We start from the raw sequence: 7,871 nt of genomic DNA, 5'->3' as shown, positions 1-7,871 counted from the left end.
AACTGTTAATCACAATTTTTGAAAAATTCCTAGTTTTTCAAATTTGCTAACATGCATTGGTCAAAACTGAAGTCACATTGTCAAAACTCTTCACACAGTCAGTGAAACAGAAGTGTATGTGGACCAATCTGTGAATCATTTTTCATTGCTTTCACACAAAATGCATTCAATGACCACATTCTCCGAAATCCATGAACTCTTTTCTCATTCATACTCCACCACCTGCAAAACTATATATTTGTAGCACATGTTTTCAAATGCTGACAGTGTTTCCAAAACTGTTAAAAACACATTCAAAACAGAATGATGGCAAAGGTCGTGCATTTCTGCAGTAACCAGATTGAAACATATAGAAAATCTCAGCAGAATATTTAATCATTCTTAACACAGCTGATGGCAATTTCAGCTGAAAGCCTACTTGCGTATCCTGTTTTCAGTCTCGTTACCAAACAGACAAAAGAAGATGGCTTCAGAATGATTTAGTTCGGAAACATGAATCAAGGAAGACAGGTTGGTGGGGAAAGTAGAGTGGCAGGGAGAGGGAGAATGCATGGAGGACAAAGGAGAGGAAGACCAAGAGCGGTGGTCTCTGACGAGATAAGAGCCACAATTATTGACCATGTTGTAAACCAGCCTCTCTTCTCTGAGAGAGGCTGGTTTAAAGTGCAACCAAATCTGCAGCATTTAACAGTTTTATCAATAGTATGAATTTTCCGTAAAAACAACAGGTGAGATGTGCATCCTTCAATGATAATTGAACTACATATTACAGTACAATACAGTTTGTTCACATTTTTACATGTACTGACATTTTGAAAAATATTGATTGTTTTGTGTTTTTCAGTAGGATCCAAATGTTGCCTCCCACAGGAGGGAGATGCAGAATATTATCAGATGCGCAGGAAATTGCCATTGTTGACTACAAAACTGCTAGAAATTTGGGACAGAGTGCTGGCAGACAATATCACTTTTGGGAATGTGAATACGGTCAGCACAACAACAATTGCCAGTCCTAGAGAAACATAAAATAAGGGTGAAACAGTGCCTTGCGAAAGTATTCGGCCCCCTTGAACTTTGCGACCTTTTGCCACATTTCAGGCTTCAAACATAAAGATATAAAACTGTATTTTTTTGTGAAGAATCAACAACAAGTGGGACACAATCATGAAGTGGAACAACATTTATTGGATATTTCAAACTTTTTTAACAAAACAAAAACTGAAAAATTGGGCGTGCAAAATTATTCAGCCCCCTTAAGTTAATACTTTGTAGCGCCACCTTTTGCTGCGATTACAGCTGTAAGTCGCTTGGGGTATGTCTCTATCAGTTTTGCACATCGAGAGACTGAAATTTTTTCCCATTCCTCCTTGCAAAACAGCTCGAGCTCAGTGAGGTTGGATGGAGAGCATTTGTGAACAGCAGTTTTCAGTTCTTTCCACAGATTCTCGATTGGATTCAGGTCTGGACTTTGACTTGGCCATTCTAACACCTGGATATGTTTATTTTTGAACCATTCCATTGTAGATTTTGCTTTATGTTTTGGATCCTTGTCTTGTTGGAAGACAAATCTCCGTCCCAGTCTCAGGTCTTTTGCAGACTCCATCAGGTTTTCTTCCAGAATGGACCTGTATTTGGCTCCATCCATCTTCCCATCAATTTTAACCATCTTCCCTGTCCCTGCTGAAGAAAAGCAGGCCCAAACCATGATGCTGCCACCACCATGTTTGACAGTGGGGATGGTGTGTTCAGCTGTGTTGCTTTTACGCCAAACATAACGTTTTGCATTGTTGCCAAAAAGTTCAATTTTGGTTTCATCTGACCAGAGCACCTTCTTCCACATGTTTGGTGTGTCTCCCAGGTAGCTTGTGGCAAACTTTAAACGACACTTTTTATGGATATCTTTAAGAAATGGCTTTCTTCTTGCCACTCTTCCATAAAGGCCAGATTTGTGCAATATATGACTGATTGTTGTCCTATGGACAGAGTCTCCCACCTCAGCTGTAGATCTCTGCAGTTCATCCAGAGTGATCATGGGCCTCTTGGCTGCATCTCTGATCAGTCTTCTCCTTGTATGAGCTGAAAGTTTAGAGGGACGGCCAGGTCTTGGTAGATTTGAAGTGGTCTGATACTCCTTCCATTTCAATATTATCGCTTGCACAGTGCTCCTTGGGATGTTTAAAGCTTGGGAAATCTTTTTGTATCCAAATCCGGCTTTAAACGTCTTCACAACAGTATCTCGGACCTGCCTGGTGTGTTCCTTGTTCTTCATGATGCTCTCTGCGCTTTTAACGGACCTCTGAGACTATCACAGTGCAGGTGCATTCATACGGAGACTTGATTACACACAGGTGGATTGTATTTATCATCATTAGTCATTTAGGTCAACATTGGATCATTCAGAGATCCTCACTGAACTTCTGGAGAGAGTTTGCTGCACTGAAAGTAAAGGGGCTGAATAATTTTGCACGCCCAATTTTTCAGTTTTTGATTTGTTAAAAAAGTTTGAAATATCCAATAAATGTCGTTCCACTTCATGATTGTGTCCCACTTGTTGTTGATTCTTCACAAAAAAATACAGTTTTATATCTTTATGTTTGAAGCCTGACATGTGGCATAAGGTCGCAAAGTTCAAGGGGGCCGAATACTAAGGCACTGTATCAATATGTCCAGGTAAGTTGTCTGTTCAATAACCAAGCAGGGCACATACACAGCTATGCATAATGTAAAGTACTGTAAAACTGTGGATTTAATGTATTTTAGAGAGTAATGGGAGATGGAAGTCAGGCAAACTGCACATCGTTGTGCTGACCGTGGATGTCCCAGGCCAGAGAGGAGCTAACATTTTGTATTTTTTTACCTTTATTTAACTAGGCAAGTCAGTTAAGAACAAATTCTTATTTTCAATGATGGCCTAGGAACAGTGGGTTAATTGCCTGTTCAGGGGCAGAACGACAGATTTGTACCTTGCCAGCTCAGGGGTTTGAACTTGCAACCTTCCGGTTACTAGTCCAACGCTCTAACCACTAGGCTACCCTGCCACAATGTGTGCAGCACTGTCCAATGATGATTTGCTGTTACACAAACCACTCATTGGCCCCTACAATACAGAGAGGCTAATTTATTTTCTGGATTACCTGCATAATCGACTTGTGCCAGTGGAGGAGAGAGGGGCAAGAAACTCCCCTACCTTTGTTGTTGTGTGGGATAATGTGATATTCCACCACTCTGCTGCAGTCACAGACTGGTTTGCTGCACATCCCAGGATGTCAGTACTATTCCTGTCTCCATACTCCCCCTTCCTAAACCCCATAGAGGAGTTTTTCTCAGCGTGGAGGTGGAAGGTTTATGACCACCATCCACATGACCAGATGTCCTTACTGTATGCCGTGAATGCAGGGGCTGTGGAGACACTTCTCCTGAAGACTGCCAGGGTGTGGAGACACTTCTCCTGAAGACTGCCAGAGTGTGGAGACACTTCTGAAGACTGCCAGGGTTGGATTAGACATTCCAGAAGATACTTTCCAAGATGCATCGCCAGAGAAGACATAAGATGTGATGTTGATGAGAACTTGTGGCCAAATGCAGGAGAGAGGGGTAGAACTAGAACCTTCACAGTACTGTACAGTATAAGTGATTATACAATACAAAATCAAATTTTATTTGTCACATACACATGGTTAGCAGATGTTAATGCAAGTGTAGCAAAATGCTTGTGCTTCTAGTTCTGACAATGCAGCAATAACCAATGAGTAATCTAACTTAACAATTCCACAACTACTACCTTATACACACAAGTGTAAAGGGATAAAGAATATGTACATAAAGATATATGAATGAGTGATGGTACAGAACGGCATAGGCAAGATGCAGTAGATGGTATCGAGTACAGTATATATATGAGATGAGTAATGTAGGGTATGTAAACAAAGTGGCATAGTTTAAAGTGGCTAGTGATACATGTATCACATAAAGATGCAGTAGATGATATAGAGTACAGTATATACATATGAGATGGGTAATGTAGGGTATGTAAGCATTATATTAAGTGGCATTGTTTAAAGTGGCTAGTGATACATTTTTTTTACATCAATTTCCATTATTAAAGTGGCTGGAGTTGAGTCGGTATGTTGGCAGCAGCCACTCAATGTTAGTGGTGGCTGTTTAACAGTCTGATGGCCTTGAGATAGAAGCTGTTTTTCAGTCTCTCGGTCCCTGCTTTGATGCACCTGTACTGACCTCGCCTTCTGGATGATAGCGGGGTGAACAGGCAGTGGCTCGGGTGGTTGTTGTCCTTGATGATCTTTATGGCCTTCCTGTGACATCGGGTGGTGTAGGTGTCCTGGAGGGCCGGTAGTTTGCCCCCGGTGATGCGTTGTGCAGACCTCACTACCCTCTGGAGAGCCTTGCGGTTGTGGGCGGAGCAGTTGCCGTACCAGGCGGTGGGTGATACATGTTGTTTTTTGTAATTATTATTGCAGCCCTGGAATTTCAGGAATTTGTTTTTTGTTTAAACTTTTTATTTTTCACAAGTAAATTACTATATGCAAAGATATAGAGAAAAAAAGTATATTGAAGCAATTTGCTGCATTTCTGATTCATTCTTGTTACATATACTATAGTCAATAAAATGAAAAGGTGTTAGCAAACCGATTCTTTAGGTCCCAAGTCTCTCCCATCCTCTTGTAGAATCATTTTAATTGGCCAGTGCAAGACAGAGCTGACATCTTTGAGTTTTTAATGTCTACGAAGGCTGGAGGCCTGGGCATCAACCTGACCTCAGCCTATATGGTCATGTTGCACGACATCGAATGCAACCCCTATAATGATAGGTAGGGAGAGGACTGCTGTCACAAGGTCAGTGAGGAGGGGGAAACTGTTTACACACAAGCATTTTGCTAACGTTAACCGCCATACCCAGGCTATGTGCTTTTTTTGTGTGCTTCCGTTGAGCTTGTGTTGCTCATACACTAGATGTGAGTTTATATGCCCAATAGTAAAATTATGTCACCTTTATGTTGCAGGACATTGAACGTCATCGAGCGTTAAGGACTCTATAGAGGACATGACTGCCTCAGTCCCAGGATGGTGAGCTCACTGCCCACTCCTAACTCACATGAACCACAATATACTGTACCTCGCATGCTCATACCAACACAACAGCGTTCATTTTCATATTGCCTGCCAATGGTCTCTGACAGTTGATTATAGATTTTACGGGCTAAAACTAGATGCATTTCATTTGTCAGGAGATGAGGACTCGATACCAGAGTACATGGCCTCCATTCTGAAGGCATCATATTTTTCTATGGTATATTGGCCTTCACACAATTTATTGTGCATCCCACCACCACATACTGTGCGGGACGGAAACAGGATTCCCAAAAATGTAACAAAATACCACAAAAAAACGACTAAAAAATAAATGAACTAAACAACTAATCTGTGAAAAAATAAAACAGATCTGATCCCTACACAGGCTTAAGGGTAACTTGGGAGGATGGGTCTTCCAGAGCCAGTACCCCTTGCAAGTCTTCAGATAAAATACTTAAGTCCCAAAAGGTTTTCTGCCGCAGCCACAACGTTTCTTAGACTTCATTGAGGATTGTGCCGTACAGTTTATAACTATGGCAACGAATTCCTCAAAATCCACCTTTTTAACACACGGTGTCTTTTGACTGGCAGCAAACATTAACCACAGGCTGTGGTGCATCCACTACCATATCTTCACTGGCATCACTTGTTTTCTCAATTTTTTTAACTGCCATCGCATAGGAGATTCGATTGACCGCTCAAACTTTTGCCACCTCAATCTCCTTCACGCTTACAGGGCACATAGGAACTCGGGATCATGATCCCCACCACAAACACCGTCGTCCTTCTACACACTGTTCTTCAATATACTCTGTCCGTCTGCCCACAATTAAAACATGGACAAATCCTTTACAATTCTTACACTACAGTGATTTGGGAACGAAAGCTCTTACGGCGTATCTTACATAACCAAGCTTCACATGCGTAGGTATTTGCTCTTCATCAAAAAACAACCAGACCGACAGACTCAATTATTTTTCTCCATTGACCCAACGTGTCTGACGACGGGCACCAACCACACCAGGAATGTTCTTCAGGTATTCAACCTGAATATCTGTCGTCACCCCTGAGATGAGTCATTTGACGGGTGCGCTACTCCGAAGTTCAAAACACAACACTTCTTTGGATGTAAGGATTATTTTGAGGCTCACTGCAATCTTCCACTGTTCTTAAGAAATACAATGAATCAAAATAAGACCACTCCTGGTCACTCTGATAGACTCCACTTTTCCCAGCGCATACTTCACCATTTAACACCTCAAAACAGGTTTCCCACAACAGTGCCTTGGGAAAGTATTCAGACCCCTTGACTTTTCAAATGTTATGTTACAGCCTTATAATATTGATGAAATAAAAACAAATCCTCAGCAATCTACACACAATACCCCATAATGAAAGGGAAAACAGTTTTTTTAGAAATTTTACCAAATTAATTAAATTGAAAACAGATACCTTATTTACATAAGTATTCAGACCCTTTGCTATGAGCCTCGAAATTGAGCTCAGGTGCATCCTGTTTCCATTGATCATTCTTGATGTTTCTATGTCAGTGTAAAAACCAAGCCATGAGGTCGAAGGAATTGTCCGTAGAGCTCAGATACAGGATTGTGTCAAGACACAGGACTGGGGAAGGGTACCAATACATTTCTGTAGCATGGAAAGTCCCCAAGAACACAGTGCCCTCTATCATTCTTAAATGGAAGAAGTTTGGAACCACCAATACTCTTCCTAGAGCTGGTTGCCCGGCCAAACTGAGCAATCGGGGGAGAAGGGCTTTCTTCAGGGAGGTGACCAAGAACCTGATGGTCACTGACAGAGCTCTAGAGTTCCTCTGTGGAGATGGGAGAACTTTCCAGAAAGACACCATCTCTGCAGCACTCCACCAATCAGGCCTTTATGGTAGAGTGGACAGAAGGAAACCACTCCTCAGTAAAAGGCACATGACAGCCCGCTTGGAGTTTGCCAAAAGGTACCTAAAGACTCGCAGACCATGAGAAACAAGATTCTGTGGTCTGATGAAACCAAGATTGAACACTTTGGCCTGAAGTCCAAGATTCACGTCTGGAGGAAACCTGTCACCATCCCTATGGTGAAGCATGGGGGTGGCAGCATCATGCTGTGGGGATGTTTTTCAGCGACAGGGACTGGGAGACTAGTCAGGATCAAGGGAAAGATGAACGGAGCAAAGTATAGAGATCCTCCTGACCGTTGTGCAGATCTGATCCGCAACTACAGAAAACGGTTGGTTGAGTTTATTGCTGCCAAAGGAGGGTCAACCAGTTATTAAATCCAAGGGTTCACATACTTTTCCCACCCTACACTGAATGTTTACACGGTGTGTTCAATAAAGACATGAAAACGTATAATTGTTTATTAGTTTAAGCAGACTGTTTGTCTATTGTTGTGACTTAGATTAAGTTCAGATGAAATTTTATGACCAATTTATGCAGAAATCCAGGTAATTCCAAAGGGTTCACATACTTTTTCTTGCCACTGGAGCTCGATGGTCTGCTTCATTCGAGCTCAACATACACTTCCGCCGTCTTTTCCTTCTTCCGAAGGCATCACTGGGGCTTTATCTATTCGTCTGGAGGGGTCCTCACGGTTGTTGATTTATCATGCTATTCAGAGCCATGGCTGCAGCCCCCTGTCAATTATTACAAACATTTTCCAAAAACATTTTGTTTTAGGAAAACAATTACTGCAATTCTCCAAATGTTGCTATGGGGCAGGGAGACCATTTGCAGATGTATAGCCAGTCTCATGCTGTTCTACAAATG

Source organism: Oncorhynchus mykiss, chromosome 5, assembly GCF_013265735.2.
Source record: "Oncorhynchus mykiss isolate Arlee chromosome 5, USDA_OmykA_1.1, whole genome shotgun sequence".
In the NCBI taxonomy this organism is placed as follows: Eukaryota; Metazoa; Chordata; class Actinopteri; order Salmoniformes; family Salmonidae; genus Oncorhynchus; species Oncorhynchus mykiss.
This window is presented reverse-complemented; position numbering follows the sequence as displayed.